This window comes from Heterocephalus glaber, unplaced genomic scaffold (assembly GCF_053883595.1).
Source record: "Heterocephalus glaber isolate CG9 unplaced genomic scaffold, H.glaber_assembly_v1.0 deba00000331, whole genome shotgun sequence".
In the NCBI taxonomy this organism is placed as follows: Eukaryota; Metazoa; Chordata; class Mammalia; order Rodentia; family Bathyergidae; genus Heterocephalus; species Heterocephalus glaber.
In genome coordinates this window covers 66090192-66112822 of record NW_028258142.1, presented here as the reverse complement: position 1 = coordinate 66112822, position 22631 = coordinate 66090192, and the positions used below count along the sequence as shown (strand labels likewise).

General features: G+C 45.5%; 1 pseudogene; it reads right to left on the bottom strand.

The window, feature by feature from the left end:
• Nucleotides 1-1876: 1876 nt before the first annotated feature.
• On the bottom strand, nucleotides 1877-3492 carry LOC101719396 (cyclin-Y-like protein 1 pseudogene; annotated as a pseudogene).
• Nucleotides 3493-22631: the final 19139 nt, after the last annotated feature.

Genomic DNA, 22631 nt, shown 5'->3' with positions numbered 1-22631 from the left:
TGCCTTTTACTCTGAAGATTTTTTAAATTTTAATCAAAAGTTTATTTTAAAAATATAAACATGGGGATGAAAATCCACTTTAAGTTGTAGCAGTTTTTTCAACATAAAATTGCAATTGATACTCAAATCTTCAAGCTGGAAAGTCCATAAATAATTTTGGAGGTGGTAGATTGTGGTTATTTCTTAGGCCATTGGGTATCACTTATGTCTCTTTGTAAAAATGGTGGAAACTACAGCACACAACTTTGTGTAAGGCACTGCTACACTGGGAGAAAGTATTCCTAGCCCACAAGAGCTTTGTTACAGGCAAGATTCCTAGGATTACATTTCAAAAGGAAGAGACATAGATTTCATATGAAAAGAGCACTGATTTTTTTAATATTTCAAATTTAGATGATGTTGTAAGTCTCCCCAAATTACTAAATCTCTGCCCTTTAAAGTCTTCAGTAATGTTCCTAAGGTTCAGGTAAGTTCCCTCTTAAATAGGAGGACTTGAAATGGGGCACCTTGAAATGTAGGCTAAACTTTAAAAGAAACTTTCATATCATTTGCTGCTATTGGGGTCCAATTCCTTTTTATTACATGTGAATTAACACTGCTCCTAAAAATCTTCCTTCACCAAATCTAGAAAAAAGAAATCTAGGTGACCAAAGCAGATAGTTCTCAAAGAACTATTTAAAAATATGAGGAAAATTCTTTTGGCAATACGAAGCATCTCAAAAATCTCAATGTAATTTTAAGCTTTGATACCAGTAGAAGTACAGAATCTACAATGTTATATCATCTAAAAGTTTTACTTTTGCAAATGTAAAATATTAAGCCTTTAATTCTAATTTTTGTTCCAGTTTCTCTTTCTTCTATTCCCTTTAAGATAGACTAGAAAAAAATTAAGAATAAAATCTCAATATTCCAAATTTGCAAAACTGAAACTGTCAAATGCTGTCTGGTAAAAGTTTGTGGCTTGTATACCTGCTGCAGTCCCTGGAAGGCACAGGCATAGCAGCCTACAGCTTAAAACTGCACTGAAACTTTTGGGACGCCCTGTACTTCACTATCAGCTGGTGATCACTGGACCTCTATGTTGATTTGGATTATGAAAATACCTTCTAATATGTTTACTTAACAGCAGGATAATCATCAGAAAATGAGAATCACCATTAATAGTTAGCAAGATGCAGCATGGACTTCATAGAAATAGACAGTCAATAGCATCAACTGATGCTTTCTCTTTAAGAACACAAACATGTCACACTACTACCAAACAGTGCTTGCAAAGAACATGAGTGGTAAGTGTTATCCAGCAGCTTTTTGGTTCAAACTGATCTACAATAATGACTAGCAACTCATGATATCACGGGAGGAAGAACCTTCAATACCTGACAATGCTACAGTCTACTCCTAAGTGGTGTCCTGAGTGTGAACACTCCTGTGTTTAGGGCTGGGTGGGGGACTCAGTGGGAGAGACCCTGCTAAGAGGACATGGCTAAGACACTGGGTTTTATTCCCAGCCCTGTGCAATACAGAAGATCCCCACATTTCAATAGTAATACTACATCAACCCTAAAGGCATATACAGCAACATGGGGAGGGGCAAGTAGAAAAACAGACAATTATATGGGTAGTGTTTTAAATCTAATTTTTAAAAATAATTAAAATTTTAACTTAGTTTAAATTTAAACTCTCAATTCAAAAGTCTCCCAGAGCTCACAGGCATTGGCCGGTGGAGTAAGCAAAAGCCAGTGTGAGCCAGGAGCTTCTGCTCTGCAGATCTGGTGACTCTGCTCACATCAGTGAGGACAGAAGTGTGCTCCTGCTTTGACAGGGCCTCTCTCCTTCCCGTGCAGTGCAGCTGACACCACCCAGGAGGCTCTTGAATTCAAGGCCTTTCCTTTTGGTGAAAATACTAACTTAGCTGTTGTTGTTGTTGTTGTAGCAAGAGGGATAGTACTTCTCCAGCTTTGTAAATGAGGGGTCCATGATGTCACAGCCCCCATTTCTCCCTTCTAAGAGAGGACGGCATTAGACAGTCCGATGCCAATGAAATCGCCATCACTGGAAGATCTTCTCATAGCAGCTCTGCACAAGTCTTTGTCTTCACCCTATCCTGACATGGCCTCTCGGTCCTGGGCTCTTTCTCTGGTGAGAAGCTCAAACACAGAATATATGTTGTTTTCAACTGCTAAAGAGCGAAGGTCAAAGTAGTATTTGGCATACACACCGCCAGACACACTAACATTATACTCGAGCAGGATCAAGTCATGCCTTTCCAACTCATTTCTGTCCTTGAGCGCAGCATCCCTGAGGACCCTGCAGAAGTCTACGTTCCACACAGCCTGGTTGTGCCAAACCTCGGTGGCAAGAAGAATGGCTCCAAGCAGGATCCTTCTCCAGTTAGCAGGATAGAGGTCTATCTCAGTGTATGACACAAGCCTTTCTAAGTAGACCAAAGTTATTATTGCACATTCAGTTGGTAACCATGCAGCATTAAAAATAAAGGCAACAAATCTGTAAATACAGTTGTGTTCAGGATCATGCTCAAAGTATTCCTCTGGAAGCTTCTCTCTTGTGAATGGATGCTATCTCTCATCCAAAATAGCCAGGGATCTATTTGCATCTCTGTTCTTTATGTGGTACTATACTACTAAGGTCACACACTCCACCACATTTCTACGATTAGGCAGGCTGAGTGTGCTGTCATCTAGAAATATCGTTGAGCAGGAGCTATACATCCCAGTAAGCTGCCCTGGTTGAAATAGTTGCTTTTCCTCTGATCTTGTGGGTATGCATGAAATTTGTTCAGGAAAATTGTGCTTGCCATTAGATGGTCATCAGGGTTTGATTCCAGAGCTGCACCTGCTGGGCCCCATTAGTTCTGCTGGTCAAGTTGCAGGAAGGCCTTGGGCATGGTCAGCTGGGCATCCTGAGTGGGTGTCCGGAGTCCTAGGCAGCAGCCTTGAGTCCTGGAGTGTGGCAGCCAGATGTCCCAGGTAGGGGCCTCCAGTGCTAGGTGTCTGGCATCCCAGAGGGTGGTGGTCTGGAGTGGTGAGGGCAGTGGGTGAGTCCTCGGGCCCCAAACCATCAAGAGACTGGCTCTTCTTCACAGCTGGAACATGGACTCTACTGTAAAGATTTTAAAATTTATACATAACTATATTTTTAAAATCATACCTTGTACTGTGTGCTAAAAACTTAAAAATTGAGAGAAGATGTTGTGACCCTAACATTCAGACCCTCTCTGGAGCTGCCAGGCTGGGCTGGTGCCAGCCCCTGGAGAGCAGAGACGCTGACCACCACCTCCACACTTCATTAAGATTTTGACAAGTCCTGTGATAGGCAACATTCCCTCACCAAAAAGCCAAGAAAGAAGGAAAAATGTTGGCATGAAGCCAAAGGGCAAACCCATTCTACTCTTCTGCTGTGCTCTTTGGATCCTGAAGTTTGGTTCAACTTCGAGGGCACAATTCTGAGAAGGCTTTGCCCAGCACTTGGATCAGCCCCTTACTCCAGTTTTCTGTCTACATGGGTTTTGTCATCATTTAAGCTCTGTAGGAACCACTACTATTTATGAAGCTCAAACTGTTCTTTAGCAATCAGGGAGTTGAAAGGCAAGTTTTAATAGAAAGGAAAAGATATTTTGTTAGCAATTAGCAGGCTTGATCTCTGCCATTCTAGAATAAAAACAAAGCACTTGAATCACAAGCTGTATTCTTGAGCCTGATTTCATGGGATCAGTCAAGAGGGGGACTGAAAAGAATCATTTTTCTCCTAACACATGCAAACAGCCAGTGGGTAAGAATAAGGCTGATGTTGAGGTGACCCTGGAGCTCTGGCCTGGGACTGGGCAGCCCGGGCTGGGAGGCTCTGGACCCCGGGAACCAAGTGCTCTGGGGGACTGCATTCCTGTCCCTTTACATCCTGGACTCTCAGATTCTGAGAAGGGAACCAGTTCTTCAGATATTACACTAAAAGAGGTTTAAAGAACATTGTGAAGGCTGGGGATTTAGCTCAGTGGTTTCGCCGCCTACTGGGCAAGTGCAAAGATCCGAGTTTGATCCCCGGTACCAATAAATAAATAAATAAATAAAAGAACATTGTGAAATTTTATCTAGAAACAAATTCGTCCCCCTCAAGTCAGGGACCTTGACAGGTCTCCACCTGCATGGGGCTGTCTGGGAACTCTCGGGACATAAGTAGGTGCTGCCTCTCTCCAAAGTGGGCACAGTAAACGCTCTGCAATGTCACAGCTCAAGAGCTTGCTGCCCCATCCCTAAATGCCAGGCTGTGTTCCCTTTGGAAACAATACACAGTGATGAGGAAACACTTCAGCCTGGTGAGGATTCTCGTCACAAGTGCTAGGTTCTCTCAGGTATTTTTTCACAGTGGTGGAAGGGTAGACATCTACTGAGACTCCTCAGGATGGCGTCTTGTCCCCATTCAGTCTCATGGATAGAGGGCAGCGGCTGGCTGCAGTGGGGTTGCGGGCTGCGGTTTCTGTGTACTTTGCCCCCATAGCTCCAGGGCTGGCAGCTGGATCCTGGGGTGGTGTCCAGGGGGCAGGAGGGTTCAGAGATGGGGCCAAGGGGAGGTCACTGGTGCAGGGCACTCTTGAGATTGTGGTGCTCTCACGGGAGCAGACCCCTCCAGCATGCCAGCTTCCCACCACCCCACTGCTGTGATGCCCTGCACCACGATGCCTAAAACAGATACCTGTGTCATGCCTGGAACCTGCACAAGTACGAGCTGAAGAAACCTCTGCTCTTTGGAAAGTCACCCAGCACTGGGCATTTTGCAATGGTAACAAAAACCAGACTAATACACCTATCATAGCTGGGTCCCAACAGTGTGGCTCCAGACCCCTGGAAGGACCCAGGGCATTTCCTACCCAGCAGAAACAGATGAAGTCATTGGCTATTATTTCCTGCCTCCTCATACCCAAATGCTAGGACCACATCAGACCTTGGGCTATTTACTTGGGCAGGGGGAGCCAGTGGGCTCACAGGAGGGGGCTGGTTATAGAGCAGGCACTTAAAGAAGAAATTGAGTTCACTGCCATTTCTCCAAATGGAAAATCAAGGCTGACATTAATATTTCAACAAACATTAGCCGTCCTTGGAGCTGAGTCTAGTTCCTAGACATGACTGACACTTGTTTGACATACATCACACCAGTGTTAACCACCCTTCAGTGTGGCAGGACGTAAAAAGGAGACTAATATAAATGCTGTTGAACTGACACTTAACTTGGCTAGAGAAGAAAGATCTTACTCGAAATTTAAAGTGCAAGTATTTTTATGAAACAGAACTATGTTTTAAACTTCTCTGAAAGAGGGACCTTACCACCGTGGCAGAAACACAGGATCTTACAGTGCACAGGTAGAGGTAATTTATTCCCAGCTGAAGCTACAAATCCATAGATCTGACCAACCATGGATAGAAAATATGTTTTTTAAAATTTCCTGTGCACTGAACATGAACGTGAGCTTACTGTTTTACTCCCTAAACAATACAGTAGAACAACGATTCCCATAGCATTTATGTTGCCCTGGGTATTGTAAGTCACTAGAGATGCTCTAAGGATGTGAGCTCGGTGCAGGTATGGCACCCTTTTATATGAAGACTTCGAGCATCCACAGGTTTTGACACCCACAAAGGATCCTGGCACCGATCTCCCTCAAATACCAAGAGGACACTAGCAACAAGTTTCAGCCACCTTCTGTATGATGAATTCCGGCAGACACTTTTTAGTCCTTGCCTTTGACATCTACAATATGTGACTCCTGGACCCCTCCAGTCTACTTCTGTCTGCCCTCCCTCCCTCCACTCTGAAGCTTCTCTTTTCCTTCTGTTCTCCCACTCATTGGCTCACTCTGATGACAGAACTAATAGTGACAGAACTATTGGGATTCACAAGGGTTTCCTCAGAGGCCTTCCACCATCCAACCTTACAGGGCTGGCTGGTGAAGCGGCTCAGTTGAAAAGTAGACAGCTGGCCTGGCATGTACAAGGCCCTGGGTTCTGTCCCCAGAGTCACAGGCACGTACACACACACACAACACACATGCACATGCGTGCAGATGGAGTCTTCCTAGGTGAGTTCATTCCACCTCAGGGCTTCTGTCTCATCAGAGAGCTGGTTCTTCCTTCCAGGCCTGTTGGATTCCTCTTCCTGGATGTCACCAAAGCCATCAAACCAAAGTTGTTCAAAACTGAACATGTCCTCTCCCTCCTCAAACTGCTCCCTATTGCTTCTGCTCTGTGGATAACATCACCGCTGTCATAACTCTTGTCTAGATTCCCCCTACAGCCTCAGGCCCTCATAGGTGGGGCTTTTTGGAGCTGGCTGGATCTAGGGTGTGTGAATGTAGATTAAGGGTGTGTGATAACTAAATTAGTGCACTGATTGGTTTAGCATAGTTCTGGGTGTGGATAATGGAAGCCTACCCTGGATGTGGGTGGCACCAATCAATAGGCTGGTAGTTTAGGTGGAATATAAAGGGAGAGAAAGAAGGAAGCTGCTGCTGCTGCTGCTTGTTACCCTCTGCCTGCCACACCATGAGCTGTTTCTCCTCTGTGATGCCCTTCTGCCATGCTGTCCTGCTTTGGAACCAGCCAACTATAAACTGAAACCTCTACAAACTGAGCTAAAATAAACCTTTACTCCTTTAACTTTGGGTTTACCAGGTATTTTGTTTCAGCAATGAGAAAAGTAACCAAGATACCTGTCCTCCACCATCTACCCAATGCAAAGGCTTAGAAATTCCTGTCTTTTCTGGCCCTTGGCATCCAACAGATCTTCATTTTCCATCCTTTGTTTTCCCTACTCAGCCTCCAGCCCTGCTTCCTTTGCAAAGCCCTGCATCCTGGTTTACAATTCTCTTCCCTCTGCTGCTCATGGGCTAGCTTGCTAGCGGACCTTTCTGACTCTATCCCTCCTCTCAAGTGTAGCTTACATTGCTGCCTATGGAATCAGCCTGCAGGTGTTGTGCCCTCTGTGACCTGTCACATCCTACAAGGGGAAGGTGTGTCATTGCACAGCCCTTCCCTCCAGTCCAGTTTGACACCTAGACAGCAGGTTGACCATGTCCCTTCAGTCCACCTGGAGGCCAAAGGGGACTGGTGGAACCAATGACATTTCTGTTTTGGTGCGGCTGGTGCTGAGTCGTAGGTGATGTGTCCCATAGGTGGGCTGTACAGAGCCCGGGGGCAAGAAAGATGCAAGGCAAACAAGAATGCATGTTTCACATAAGATTTAGGGTACTGAGACAAAGCGAGCTACATACTCCTCAGCATTCCATGGTGACTGTGGGTTTCTCTTTTGAACCCCAGCTTGGTGTTCCCGCTAGGTAAAGAGAGGCAGCAGGAGGTGGTGGCTGCCATGTGCACCAGGATCGAAACCATTTGGAGAAGAGAGGGATGTGAGCAGCAGACACCAGGGGCTGCACCGCCAGGTGCCTCAGCTGGGACCCCCCTGGCTCAGGGACTGGGGCCCCAGTGGCTCTGTGACTTTACTGCTTGAGGCTGCGTGCTGCTGCCACCTGAGCTGCGACCCTTGTGAGTCTGACAGTTCTCTTGGCCTACATGAGGGCTTTGGGTTATCAAATGTTTTTGCAGATATGATTACAACTGCTCATTGTACAGAGAAGAAAACTGAGTCTCAGCCGTGGGAATGTTCAGTCCAAGTGCACACCCTGGGCAAATAGGGCCGTGGGGAAGCAGCCATGGGTTTCTGAATTCTCCTGTAAAGCACGTGCTGATGCCCAGCTTGCCTGCTCTACCCATGAGAGAAGAACCAGGAATGAGCACCTTGGTGTGTGGTTCATGCTCTGTGAGTGGAAAGCTAAGGGCTGCAGGGAGAATGTTTTCACTCAAGTCCTCTCTTACAGCCCCGGAACTCAGGATAGCATTGGGTAGAACCCCAGGAGACCTGAAGATCCCTGTGGACAACCCAGGTGAGAGAGGTCAGAAATTCAAACTGCACACCAGGCTGTGGCTGTGGCTGTGTCCCCAGGATCAGAAGGTCATCTGGCCAGTTTCCTGGTGGGGAGCTCAGCAGTGGCACAGAACAGCATGCAGAGCAAGCACATTGGATCGGCTTCTCTGTGGAATGCCATTAGACCCCACTTAGCCTTGGAACTCCACCAACATGGCACAGAGGCTGTGAGCAGAGCCACCTTCCAAAGCCGGCTTTCCCTTTGTGACTGTCCTTTCATCCTGCCATGACTGCTGGTCTTCCGGGACAGCCTAAAGAAGAGTATGATTCAGCAGGCACAAGGGGCAGGCCAGGGCTCTTCTGGAAAGCTGGGCTGAGGGTCCGTCTCTTCCTGAAGAGCAGAGATTGCCATGGGAGTGCGGGTGTCCTTGGCTCTGCCTCCTGAGCCAGGCACATAGAGGCCTGAGCGTGGGCTCCCCTGGGGGGTAAGTGTCAGCAGGTGGCCAAACCATTCTCAGCCTCGGTTTCCCTACGTGCAACTTGGAGACAAGAAGAGCAACACCTCATGTGTTACCTTTGGTAAAGTGCCAAAGGTTCACCGCAGCCTGTGTTCAGCACGTCTCTCTCTCTCTCTCTCTCTCTCTCTCTCTCTCTCACACACACACACACACACACACACACACGGCCTGCATCAGTCCAGTGGATTCCAAGAGCAGTGAATGAAGTGTGGGACTTCAGCACACTGTGTCTAACTCCATCCCATAGTGAGCCGGACAAGATCTTGATGCTCACACGGAGGCTCTGAGTGGCCCCAGCAAAGGGAGCAGGACCTGAGAAAGAGGACTCCACAAAGGCCTCTTTGGCTGCGGTTACTTGCAAAGTTTACAGGTTTGAATCTGAGCCCTGGCACTCCTATCAGGGCTTCCTAGACTGGCCTGATGCAGATTTTGTATAGCTTGTGAGCTAAACACGGTTTTGACTCTTTTAAATGGTTGGGGGAAAAGTCAAAAGAATACTGTGACACGAGAAAACATGAAACTCGGTGTCTGTTCCTAAATGGGTCTCTAGGGGTGTTCATGTCCCATTTCCATCTCATCTGCAGCTACTTCTGCGCACGATGGCTGCAGAAGGCGGGTGTGACAGAGCCTGCTCCAGCCCTGCCAGCCTGAAATATTTGCCATTGGCTTCTTGATAGATGTTTTCCAGCCTTTGATTAACATGGCTAAATTGCTTCAATTGTGTAGGTCTCAGCTTTCCCAACTGGAGAATGGAGAAAAAGAGTCTATCATTGTGACAAAATATCTAGGGTCATCAGCTTATAAGAAAGAAAGGTTTATTTTGGCTCACAGATGCTGACGTGTCAGTCCATGGTCAGGAGCTCCGTTGCTTGTGGGCCTTTGGGAGGCAGCACATCTGGGTGAGAGCTCGTAATGGAGCAGAGTGCTCAAGGAGAGACGGGAAGAGACCCAAGTCTCCCAACCCCCTTCAAGGCCATGCTCCCAGTGACCTCACTTCCTCCCACCAGGCCCCATGTCCTAAAGGTCTCATGATCTTCCAGTAGCACCACAGCCTGGGCACCAATCTTTGATACCTGGGGTTCTGGGGACATTTATCCAAACAATAGTAATTCCTGAAGCACAGGAACCTAGTGCAGATCAGCTGAAGCCAAAGGGTGAATCATATAACAAATTGCTGGCACACAATAGCCATGGCATGAGTCTTGTTCCCTCTCTCTTCACCTTCTCCATGCCTCCAGCAGAAGACATACATAAAGACACAGATGCCACGTCTCTGTGTTTGTGTGAGGACATGCTGGGCTCCCATCTATGAAGAGTGGCAAGCTGTGGCATTGTTGTTGCTTTGAATGTCCTCCAGTCATTCTGATCACCTGAGTGTTAGGCAGGAGCTGCACTCAAAATGGTGAGAGGCAGATTTTGTCTCCTCATAGTTCCCCACCTTCTCTTGGCCTGTTTCTTCCCATGTAGCAGCTACCTATTACAATAATGATGGGGTGCAACAAACAACCCCAAAAAGTTCAGTGTACTTCTGTGACTTAAGCCCGGGGAACTCCACTGATGTGAGTATATTCAGTCACATTTATGGGTGTGGCTGGGCTCTGGCTGCCCTGTCCTCAGCTTAGGCCAGATACTTCCTCAGCATGGGTGGTTGGTGCTCCTTGCTCTGGACCCATGCTTTTTTTTATCCCCAAGAGGGCACATGTAGACATGTTCTCATGGCGACTCCAAAGGTGGAGGGGCAGTCAAGCCAATTATCAAGTGTGTCTCAAGGCTCTGCTTGCATTTCACCTGTTTGTTGGCCAAGGCAAGTTGCAAGGCCATGCTCAGAATCAAGCTCCTGGCAAATATACAGTAGTGCCCCTCACCTGAGATTTTGCTTTTGGTGATTTCATTCACGTGAGATTAACTATGGTCTGAAAATATTAAATAAAAAATTCCTGGGTTTTAAATTGCATATTGTATTGCTTGACATCCCCATCGATGGGAAAAATCCTGACGCCCACATCTTAAAGGAAGAGAGGTTTATTTGGCTCATGATTTCAGAGGGCTCATTGGACAGTTGCTGGCTCTAAAAACAGAAACATCATGGTGAAAGATGTTCACTTTCTGATGGCTAGAAAGCAATTTTGGGGAACAGTGGCCAAGAGGAGTGGGAAAGGGACCAGAGATAGACCCCAAGGCCACGGCTCCATGACCCACTCAGACACACCCAGAAATGTGCTCTGCTGATTGCCTAGGCAACTTCCAAGTCAATTAAGGTGACAATTAAGCTGAACTTTCACGTTCCACCCCTTGTCAACTCTGACAACCAAGCACATCTCCTTAAACTATAATCTCCAAACAAAGATGATGCACATAGCAAGTTCGTATCCTGTACAACTGAAAACGCAATAATCTCTCTCCCCAAATCTCAACAGTTTCAGCATTGCTCAAAAGTCTAAGTCAAAGACTCCTCTGAGATTATTAGCTGTGAACCTCTGTAAAATTCAAACAGCAAGTTACTTAATTTCAAAATACAGGGGCACTGGGTAAATACCATCATTCCAAAAGACAGGAATAGAGGGATAGAAAAGAATTGGACTAAAGCAAGACCAAAAACCAGCAAGGCAAACATTAAACTCTATGGCACTATGTCTGTTGTCCAGGGCACATTTTGCAAGATGTGAGTCCCAAAGAGTCTGGGTGGCTCTGCCCTGTGTCCTTGCTGCTTGCAGCACACATGGTCTTTCTCTTGGACTGGTTCCACTTGCAGCCTGCAGATTTCCTTGGCAGATGTTCCACATTCCTGGTGTTTCTGACTTTCTGGGGCTTTCACTACACCATTGGCTTTATTCCTACAGTTTCATGTGTTGCCCTCTCGGGAGCTCCTTGCTTGGCCTTTCTTGGAAAATCTGGAGCGAAGCCTCCCTAACCCAACAACTCTTGCATTCTGTGTGCCAGTGAAACCTGCGTCACATAGACAGTGCCCAGGCTGGCTGCCAGCCTCAGCAGTAGTCCGGGCACATTTGACTGCGGCTGTAGTGTTCTCTGAGTGCCTGAGTGGCTGAGCATGAGGAAATGAATCTTGGGGAACCACTTCCCTAGGATGTCTCTTCTCAAATGAAAGGTTTACACTTTCACGCTTCAGCCTGCCATGAGCGGGTTTTTGCTGATTCCTGAGATGCCCTTAAGGTATCTCTCTTCTTGCCTTCATTCAAAGTACAGTAAGGCCTTGGTTTGCAAGCATAAATTTGTTCCAGAAACATTCTTGTAATCCAAAGCACTTATATATCAAAGTGAATTTTACCATAAGAAATGATGGAAACTCAGATGATTTGTTCCACAACCCCAAAATATTCATGCAATACTGTAATGTAGTACAACATAATAAAGAAAATACAAATTATAAAGAAAAATTAACAAATTAACGTGCACTTACCTCTGAAACCTTCCTGGTTGGTGTAAGGGAGACAAGAGAGAGGAGGGCTACTGTGTGGGATGACTTTCACTGTCGCTATCTATGACTCAGTCAAATCTTTCTCTTTTTGTGCAACTTTAACAAGGAACCTATCCAATGACACTTACTTTTCTCTCTTTTTGAGGATTTTGTGGGAATGTGACATTGCATTGATGTTAAACAGATTCATCGCTCACACTGCTACAGCCTTATTCAGGTGGTGTTTTCTACAAAGTTTTGCACTGTTTCCCACATTTTACACAGCTCCCTAATCTTATTTGAAGTGAGGAATTCTTCCGCCTTTTTTCTCCTCCTCCTCTGCAGACAAGTTCTTCCCCATAACTGTGATAATTAATTGATTGTGTCAACTTGAGTAAGAAATGCCCAGCTAGATTAGCTCAGAATAGTTCTGGGTGTGGAAGATCCACCTTAGGGAGGATTGTCATCAGAATCATATAAAAGGGAAAGAAAGAAGGAAGGATAACTTCTGGTTTTTTTTCAAGGAGCTCCTGTCTTTGCCTTCACCTTGGAAGCTGTCTCCTGGCTTCTAGTGCAGCCTCTTCAGCCTCCAGCACAGATGCTGCAGCCTCCTGCTATGGACTCACACAGGACACTGCACTGAGCTCCAGGCCTTCAGCTGGATCCTTCAGATCTCCAGCACACAGACAGACCTTTTGCACTCTTCTATGCAAGACTCTGTGGGCAGCCACTGTAAGCCAACCTTGTAAATTCTTATGTATTTGTATATCTTGGATTAAATCTGTTTCTCTAGTAAGCATTGACTGTTATAATAACCTCTTTCCATTGGGAGACAACCACTCACAGTCTCGCAGTGAGAGAGAGAACTACTGGCTCAATTGTGATCACACGACATTGGGCATCACTTACTACTCTTATTGGAAGACATCGTTCATTTTTCAAGTTAAAATTTATTAGAAATGTTTACTCCTCTTGTGGAATACTCATAGAACAAGTTACTTGCAATCCAAGATTTTATTGTACTTGGTTTCATTTCAATGGCCTTATTCTCTTCAGTAACCACACCTCCTTTAACCCCAACTTTCAGACCAAAATGAAAGTTTTTTTTAAGTATTTCTGCTTTGTCTTTTGCTCCCAACATTATACACCTGGCTAAAAGCAGCCAGTAGTACCCATACAACAGCCTGAATGTTTAGCTGCCTTGAAATTTCTTCCACCGGTTTAGTTAGTTCACTGCCCTTACTTTCAGCCTCCCACAAAGTCTTAGGACATGAACAAATGCACACAAAATTTTGCCTCTAGTCCAATTGCCAATAGAATTCTTATTCCCAGTTGAAACCTCACAAGCCTGGTCTTTACTATCCACATTTCTATCAGCCTTCTGGTTTTTTGAGCTCTGCCCAGAATCACTCAATTGGCTCTGCTTATAGCTTATAGCATTTTAGGGCTTCTCTAATCCATATCTCCAAACATTTTCAGTCTTTCCACAAACCAGTTCCAAATGCTTCTGAACCATATGGTTGGGTATAGTCACAGCAATGATCCCACTTCTCTGTTACAAGTTTCTGAATTAGTCTACTTTCCCACTGCTGTTAAAATAAAAAAAGTACCTAATACCCACAACTTGAGGAATGGAGGCTTATTTGGAGAGTCTATGGTCAGCTGGATCAAAAGCAAAAACATAACGGTGGAGCACACCTGCTCACTTCATGGTGGCCAGGAGGCAGAACAGAGAAACAGCACCAAAGTGGAAGGGGCCAAAAACCAGGTACAGACTCTAAGGTCATGCCCCTATGGCCAAACCAGACACAGCCAGAGTGTGGTTGACTAATCCCCTCAGTGGCTCTCGGCCAAGCAAGTTGACAATTAAATTTAACAGTCACACACATCATTCTGAGTAGTAGAATGAGATCTTGTGTTACCCTGCCCAGGATGTGGATCATGCTTATAGCCAGTGTTTCCTTGTTGTATATGCTACCCTCTGATGCGTCACTTAATCAGTACTGTGGTTATCAGAACAACTGTCACAGTATCTATTGCGGTTTGGGTCTGGATGTCCCCCCAAAGCCTCATTTGGTCAGAGGTAGCTGAATCTGGAATATGTGATGCTAGGATTAAGGGCATGTGATTACTGTGTGTGAGTGAGTGGTTTAGCACTGCCCTAATCCCAGTAATCTGGATGGGATAAAAGAGGCAGAGAGGTGCAGTGAAGCTCTCTCTTATTGATTTTGCTGTCTTCCACTGCCATGAACTGAAGGCCCCTTGTTGTCTTTGCTCCCACCTTGTGTGTGCCATGCTGTTTCTCCTCTGCAGTTCCTGCGTTGGAGCCAGCTGATTATGTACTGAAACCTCTATGAATTATAAGTCAAAAAACCCCTTCCCCTTCAAGTTTAGGTGTTGGGTGTTTTGTCTCAGCAATGAGAGAAGAGTAATGAACACAGTATCATAATGCTTTTATTTTACTCAATAAAGGCCCCATAATTCAAGACTGGTAGCACTGGCTATTTGGATATGTCAAATAGAAGACCTAAGTGGTTCTTTCGGTGAAAAAGAGGAAGTTTCTGTCTTAATAAGTCCAGATTTAAAAAATCATATGCTGAGGTCACTATGATTTACTGTATAGTAAGATATTTTGAGAAAACACATTTTTATGACTTTTATTACAGTATATTTTCATGATAATTCTATTTTATATCAATTCCTGTTGTTAATCTCTTACTTCCCCTGATTTATAAACTAAACCTTATCATAAGTATTCATGCACAGGCGAAGACACAGTATGTGTGGGGATCAGAGCTGGCTGTGGTTCCGGGCATCTGCAGGGGAACTGGAATGTGTGCCCTAGGGACGAGGGTGGGTGACTCTACCCCACCTCCTGCTGGGACAGCTCCTGATGGGACAGCTGTGGTCAAATGGGGAAGATGTGGCTAGTAGGAGGAGCAATGGACTGGTCATTAACACAACATGGCATGTGGGCTACCCAGTTTCCTGCTCTCTCCCACTCCCTCACCAAGGACTTGTTTCTATTTTTTTTTGGTACCGGGATTCGAACTCAGGGCCCTGTGCTTGCAAGGCAGGCAGTGGAACCACTGAGCCAAACCCCTGGCCCTAGAACTTGTTTCTAATGCAGCTTCTAAAGCCCATCCATAAGCAGTATACGTTTGTAAGGAGGAAAAATAAGTTTAAGTTGCTAGTATTTAAATTTTCAGAGGGAACAAACAAACATACCATAAAGGCAGGTCTCTGGGAGAGGCAGCATGGCGGGGGGTGGGGGTGGGGTGGAAAGAGAACCTGCCTCCCTGTTTCCTTGCAACCTAGGTGGTTCCTGCTGGACCAGCTGGCAGCAGGAGTGGAAATGGAAGCTATTTCCTCAGGGAACTCTGACCACTGACTATTAAATCCCCTGGAAACCCTGGCAGCTCTGCACTCCACTGCCATTAAAATGGCCCGAGCGTCCCTGCCAGTTGTGGCCCTGCGCAGGACCTTCTTTGCTCACCTATTCCCACATTAGAAGTTTGGAAGTCATTTGTGTGAGGAATTGTGTGCCTGTGATGTGGGGCATGAGTGTATTCCCCACTATGGCCCTGCTGGTGTGGCGGGGCAGCACGAGGCGACGACTTAGTGTTCTCTAACCCACCCTGACTTCTTAAGGGTCCTTCCCATCTCTACCGCTGAAAGCGCAAGGCACCAGGACTGGCATGCTTGACACCTGGCCCAGACATGAAGAGGGTGTGCGACTGTACTCTAGAAAGCCAGCCCAGCGGAAGAGAAGCTTATAGGCCCTTGTGACCTAAGTGTCCACCTTTCCGGTATTGCAGTCATTTGTCCAAGTGAAACTGCAGCCTCCGCAGAGATTTTGGGGAAATCGTAAAGGCATCTCCGCCCTCTCCTCCTCCCTTTCTCCGAAGCTCTCTCATCATCCATCCAGTGTCATCAGCTCCTTTTAATGCTTGCTTCCTTTGGAAAGCATGAAAAGCCCACAGGTGTCCAAACTCAGCCCGAGCTCACATCCCACAAGGGAAATTTCTCTGTGCTGGCTGCTGTGGGCTCCAGAGACCAGTGCCCACAGGGGACAGGAGTACACAAATAAACCACAGAGCTGCCTATACCCCCCAAGTCCTGTAAGGATGCAGGCAAGGGAGAAACTAATGCTGATGGCCAGCTTAAGAATTCAGTGGAGTTCCACAAAGCCTTTGGAACCAAATCTTATTGTTTCCTTTAGTTAAAGATGCTTAAACACACAAGCATTTATTTATATAAACATCAGTGTTGTTCTCTGTTTCTGTGGGGTTTCTAAAATGTGCATCTATTTAGTCTGAGATGAAACACTGGTCATAGGATGAACAAAATTAAACATGCATTCCTGAGCTCTGGGACATCAACCACAAGCTGAAATCCTGAAAAGAGTCATCAAGTCACAATGTGTACTTAAAATAACAAATTTGAAATAAATTGTCCCAAGACATTAAACTTCAAAATAATCTCCAACTGGAAGCCCTTTGGAACTTGGGTCTGGACATCATTTGGTCCCCTGCAAACAACAAGGGAGAGGGTGGCAGGAGGTCCCAGGAGAGAACAAAAGTAGGCCTTGCTGAGCAAGAACATAAACAGCCAGGCACTTGGAGTGCCCATGGGACGTGTGGTTCCCGACAAACAAGTCTCTGTGTGGACATCAGCGTCCAGAATCAGCTTCAAAGTCCCACGAATGTCTTCTCTTCTCCTAAAGATGCTGAGAAAGTGGCAGAGCAAATGTGTGTGGGCTGCGCATGGGTAAGATTCCCCTTTGAAGCCCAGGAGGGAAGGTCAGGTGCCTGCCCTGCAGGACAGGACAGAGCTCCACACAGAGCTCCAATTCCAGAAAGAGGATGCGCCTGTTGGAGCTGCCTGCTAATGTCTGAAACTTCTGCCCTTTGCACCTCTGGTTGGTTGGGGGCTTCCTGTCCTACTTGGCCCCTCTCTGAGAACGCTCTCTTAGAGGGTGCCAGCCAGGGCTGTGAGCACCCCTTGGGAGAGATGTCCCCACCCACCTGCTGAACAGATTGGCTTCCATAACCTGCAAGTGATATTGTAGTGCAGAACAATGACTCTCAGACTTCAGTGGTGGCTAGGTCCTTCTAATCTATCAGAAGACACCCCAAAGGACCTGGCAAAGTCAGGTTATGCAGGCCAAGGCCAAGGGCAGGGCAGGGCAGCAGAGGCCGCGTGCGATGGAGGGAGCAACCATGTGCTTAGAGGAACACTGGAGGAGCAAGGTGCTGTGGGGCATGAGAACTTCGGGCAGAGGACAGCACTCCCTGGGATGGTGGGCACACGACTGTGTGACTTAGAACAGACAGGAAGAGGTCACAAAGGTCCAGATTGGAACCAGCATGAAGAGACCAACCTGACACCATTTGATAAGGCAGTGGCTGTCCTCTAGGATCAGCCGTCTTCGGCCTCATTCGAGAGCTGCTGTGGAAACACTTGCCAGGGAGCCTGGAGGAGAGTCTTCTCACATGGGCCTGTGGAGCCAGGTGCCCTGCAAGGGTCCTCGAAAGGGTGACTCTGATGTTGACAGATTGGCCGTCAAGAGCCCTGGCTGCATTCCCTGCTATAGGCCAGGTTCGGGTGGGGAGGAGAGGGCGGTTTGCCAATCTGTCTGCAGCATGGACTTGCCTGAGTTGGCCAAAACAGTGCTGTAAACAGTTTCCTTCTTGGTTCGCTATTTGTCCAAACAAATGTGCTTTACTGAGACTAATGTAAATATGTGCTGCTAATGACGCACTGCCATGGAGCGTAGACTCACCAAGCTGATTTCCTCCTCTAACTCAAATATCCAAGCCCAGTTGTTTTAAACAACTGCTTTAGAAAACCAAACCAAACCAAAAGAGCCCACATTTGCCTTAATTCTTCACCACTGAGACGGGTGACAACAAAACAAAATCCTAGCACCTTCCAGGTAAGCGGAGGGCAGATGTGGACTCCCAAGAGGATGACAGAGGGGCCACCCTGCCATGGAAAGCTGTGAGTGGCCCCGCCCCAGCAGCAGCATGGACAGATGGCCACTTGTCCCTCCAAGGAGCTCAGGAAGGCTCAAAGGCGGGGGCCACTGGCAATCCAGTCGGTACAGTCACCAGCAGTCAGGGCGGCCATTATGGGAGTGCGGGAGCACTGAGCCAGCGGGCCACACAGCAGAGGCAACCACACACCAGGGCTTAATCCGCACAGTGATCATACCCTGAGCACCACTCGGGGAAGGGACAAGTGACTGCGGCTTGTGGCCTGTGAGGATGGCATCATCCTCGGACGCACATGACCTGTCCCTGAAGCCCAGGTAACCCCTCTAGGGCAGGAACGGAGACACTGTGCGCCACCTGGGAGCTACACATGAGTCTGTGACAGACAGAAAAAGCACTGGAGGCCCATGTCTGCCACTCACTGCTCACTCTCTCCTGATGCGGGCGAGCTTTGCAATGTCCCCAAGACGCAGGATTTTCCATTTGTAAAATGAAATCTCCCTGACTTTTGAAGCATTTGTGAACATGAATTAAGATAACTTCTAAATGTTCCCAGCAGACTGACTGGAAAAGGAGGGCACTGAATGCTGACGCCCCGGCCTGTGCGGAGGCCTTCCCGGATTCTGTCTGTCAGTGACAACCTCATCTGCCCACATTGCATGGAAGGAAGTGGATGCTGGAGTAGTCAATAAATGTGCACCTCAGGAACTATCACACTCCTTTTCCCTTGGTAAAGAGGTGCGCCAGAAATGCTTCAGCCTGATGAGCAGAGCTGTTTCAGGAGTTGGCAGCCATCTTCAGTTTCCCTCTGCCCCTCCAGGAAGCGGCAGAGCCTACGTATTGACCATCAAGGAAATGTTTGATCCCTTTTACAAGTATTATTCTCTTGCCCCAAAACAGTATTACCTGGGTCAATCACTTGCCTCTATCACTTGAGTTGGTTCCAAATGGTTTCTTTTACAGCACAGGTCTAGACACCCTCTGGAGACCCTCTCTGCAGCTGAGAGCCACGCCGGGGCCCGCGTCCCCGAAGGAAGTTTGCAGCCCTGGAGACACTTCCTGAAGTGATGTCCAAGACCGACTTGTCCTTGGGCTCGTGAGCTGCACTCCCTGGCATTCAGGCCTCCTGTTTTTCTCCTTGAGGCTTTCTTCGATCCCTCCCCTGGGGAAGCTCATCTTCCATTCCACATGAAGCTCTTGGCACAAGTCAATTCAAATTTGGAGATGAAGCCTTTTCTTTGAGTAATGTTGCAAGGTGTGATCTAAAAGTACAGTGAGTGTTTAAGTTTTTAAAAATGTATCACAGTAAAAGACACATTGCCATCAATCCTCCTCAAAATACTCACTTCACAGGACCTCATCTCATTGTCCTTGCCACTTTCTGCAGCAGGTCTGGAAGTCCTTTCCTGAGTGTCTTTAGTTGAGTTGTCCTGGTTGCCTCAATGTTTTGAATCCATTCAAAATGATTACCTGTCATGGTCACTTTGATTTGGGGAGGAGCCAGAAGCCACACGCTGCCAGATCTGGTGAATAAAGTGGATGAGGACGCAGCGCTGTGTTTTTAGGAGCTGCCTTTCTGTAGCATGGCCCTCGGCAGCAGCATGCACTGTATTTTGTAGTCACACTTTGTAAAGACACTCAAAGGAGAGAACTCCCAGAACCTCGTCAGAAAGTGCCAAGAATGGTGGGATCAGAGTACTTGAAGCAGGGTATTGGTGTTGATCAGTGTTTGTATTTTAGGGGGATTAATGACCACCTATCTTCTATTGTAATTTGTTTTTACATTTAAACATTCGCCATACGTTTTGATCACAGCCATATGCCCGTTCTTCCATGGTATGTATTTGAGGTGCATCATATGCTGTTTTGATGCACAGAAGCTCTCTGCCGTAGCTGGTGTTCTGTCTCGATCAACCTTTTACAAATGGAAACTACCAGAGGGCCAGAGCACTGAGTCCCGCGACCCACTAACCTCCTCCTCACAGAATACACACCGTGCTTTCCGTGGCGGCTACACCAGCCATCTACATTCCCTTCAACACAGACGAGGCTTCCCTTCCTCCGCGCCTGTGCCAATAGACATGGCTCCCGTTTTTTATGATGGCCAGCCTCATGGGTGTTAGCTGATGTTGCTCTGTGGTTTTGCTTTGCAGTTCCCTGACAATGAGTGACTTCAGCACCTTTTCCTCTCCCTGTTGGCCATTGGGTGTCATTGAAGAAAATGTCTGTTCAATTCTCATCTCATTTTTAATTGGTTTAATTTGTTTCTTTGCTGTTGAGTTCCTTACTTTGGATAGTACCCTCTTATCTGATTTGTGTTCACCAATGTTTTCTCCCAATCCTTTGGCTGCCTTTCCTGTGTGGATTGTTTCCATTGCTGTGCACTTTATGTTGATGCAAAGCTACTTGTCTATATTTGCTTTTTTTGGAGGGGGGAGGACTGGGGATCGAACTCAGGACCTTGCGCTTGTGAGGCAGGTGGCAGCACCACTGAGCTAAATCCCTTGCCCTCTATTTGCCCCTGCTTTTGGTGAGATATTTAAAAAATCCTCACCAAAGCCAGCATGCAATAGGAGTTTTGATTTTCCATGTATGGCATAAGGAAACATCCAGTTTCATTTTTCTGCATGTAGATGTTTGCTTTTCCCAAAGGCATTTATTGAAGAGATTGTCCTTTCTTTATTGTGTCTTTTCAGTGGCCTCATTGAAATTTGGTGGATTGTCTATGGATAGGGTCATTTCTGGGTTCTCCATTTGGTTCCATTGGTCTAGGTACCTGCTTTTTTATGCCAGTACCATGAGGTTCTTATTACAACTACTTTGTAATATAATTTGAAATCAGGAAGTACAATGATTTCAATATTTTCCCCCTCAAGGCTCCTTTGGCCACCCAGGGCCTTTTATGGCTTCACATTGATTTTGGAATTTCTTACTTTCTGTGAAAAATACCAATGAAATATTGATAAAGATGATGGTGAACCTGTTTATCACATTGAGTAGTATTAACCCAATGTAATTTTTTAAATTGTTAACCATTTTATTATTATTGTGACAAGTCAAATGAGTCTTCATATGACCATTATATTCATGCTAGCCATAACAATACTTCCTCTATTATAAATGCTATTTGATCTTTTTAAGACACATTATTTACTATGCTTGGATAACAGCATGCTTAACAAAAGAAATATAAAACATTCCATTTTTTTTTTACTGAGAAAAGTACCCACTTTTATATAACTGTTAGTGTTAGTAATAGAAACAATGAAATATTTTACTTCTTGATATTTAACAATAACAAGACTAACCCTGAAGACATGCACTACAATCATACAATAGATTCTGTCATCAATATGATGGTCTTGGCATCTTAATATATTATGTTCACACTTTATGTGCTATTTTTAACATAAAAACAGAAGATGAGCAAAAGGTTCATAAAAAAAAGAAATACAAATAGCTAATAATAACATTGATATATCTCACTTGTAATGAAAGAAATACAAATTTTTTAAATGCCATATTCTTCAGTTACACTAGCAAAGATTAAACATACAGAAAAAAAGATAATACTTGATCAGGGAGCATATAGGTGGAAGTGGTCGCATATATATTACTAAATGAAAGTGTACAATTTATAGTACAGCCTTTTTGAAAATCAATATGGTAATACTTACCAAACCTTTAAAAATGAATGCTTATTTAAGCCCTTTGAATCAGTTATTCTACTTCTAAAACTTTCTTAAGAACGTGATTAAGTATATACCTTAAAATGTACACGGACATTCACTGTTCCACCACTTCAGTAATAAAATGCAGACAACCAAAATGTCCAGTACAGAGGAAAATGAGCATATTACAACACACCTTATGCCAGGTAGTGGGCTGCAGCTCAATGCAGTCCTCTCCAACCTGTCTTAGCCTTTTCTTTTCCAGCAGAATCGACTAACAGAGGGAAAAGTGTCAAGGCACCGGTTTTCTCTGTGACCAGATGTGAGAAGACAGAAACTGGGGATAGTTTCAGGGCCTGCTGGGAGATGGCCTCCTCACCAATAAAACAATCACAGTAGGAAAAATAGCCACTCCTTTCCTGCCTTGTAGATGCAGTTTTATTAAGATGTAAAACTGGAAGTTACAGCAGTTGTTCTTGTAACTGGCAAGGGGAATGAGCCTAAGGCAAAATAAACAAACTGAGGCTGAGGCCAAACAAACAAAACCCAAAAAACAACTGCCCTGAATTGTAAATGTTCCTAGTTATTTAAGCCAATTGTAACTGAACACTGTTACCTCAGATCAAATTGATATTAGTCATACAAGAAAGTACTCTAGAACATAATAGAGGTAAAGTTATCAACAGCAGATGCAGAGTTTAACAAATTACAAAATAACATGTCCCCACTGAAAAACAAAGTTAATAGGGATTAATTTGCCAAGACAAAAAGTCGGAAAGATACTCAAGGTTTTAAGAGCAGTGATTTCTGAGAGATGGGATTTAAACATTTCCTTTTTGCATATTTGCCTTTTCTACAATCTTCCTTTATCAGTTGAAGATTCTGCCACCCTTTCTATTTCTATTAATTCAACCCAAGTTTGGACAGGAAGAGGGAAACTTGTACTCTAGTGGTCTATCTTGAAAGAGAAGTCTTACTTTTTAATAGTAAAAGTTTTTGGCTTCTTAAAAGAACTGCTTTTTAAAATAAAATTTGATACTATCAGATATTTATTTTTTCAGGGAATATGGAAGATTACAAACAGTTTTCACTTTCTTTTGTT